The following is an 843-nucleotide window of genomic DNA, read 5'->3' as shown; positions in this document are numbered from 1 at the left end:
GCCACGCGCCGGTGCTCGCAGGGCGCTTCACGGACCGGCAGGGGGCGCGCGCGGGCACGGCCTGCCCGACGTGAGGCCTGGGCAGCGCCCAAACTCCCTCTAGGTTTTTTTAGGGTGTTTTTTCTTTGTTTGTTTTTGTTGTTGTTTTTGTTTGGTGTTTTTTTATCTTTTCTCCCTGGACCTGAAGCTGACATAAGAAGGGCCAAAGACCCACAGTTCCTCCTGCTTATACACTCCTCGTGGCTGGGAGATGACACCCCAGAGCAGCGGGCACTTATGGCAGGTTAAATCCCCCTAACCACCCCCATCATTCAGGAACAAGAGACCAGAAAGAAAATCTCCAGGCACAGCTACTTTGAGAAGCAAAGCAAAAATCTGGCCTGAAACAGAAAACCCCAGAGTAATTCAAATTTTAAAAGCTGGAAAGTGCTGTAAGTACCAGTGCCAGCAGCCTCAAGTCACCAAACACTGGCTCTGGGGAGCACCTGGAATGGGTGAAACCCTCAGAGCATCTTTGTGTTGGACCTCTTAAATGAGCCCTGGTTCATCTGCATGGCCAAAGACAGAACAAAACCCACTCTACCCAATGAAATGGTGTCAGAAGCACATCTGTGCCTTTTGCAAATATTGGACATCCCTGCGGATTTTGGGAAGAGCCACTGCCTTCCGAATATACCCATTGCTGCCCTGAGCACTCACAAAAGAGCAAAGGAAAAGGAATATTTTCAAAAGAATTTTCAAGATGAAATAATGAATGGATATCATTGTCTCGCTGTCTCTTCCAGACGATTTTCGATGAAATCCCTGCCCTGTCAACCACAAAGGCACCAGCTGGGTAGAGGC

This window comes from Passer montanus, unplaced genomic scaffold (assembly GCF_014805655.1).
Source record: "Passer montanus isolate IOZ18808 unplaced genomic scaffold, ASM1480565v1 scaffold155, whole genome shotgun sequence".
Lineage (NCBI taxonomy): Eukaryota > Metazoa > Chordata > Aves > Passeriformes > Passeridae > Passer > Passer montanus.
Note: the sequence above shows the minus strand (reverse complement) of the source record.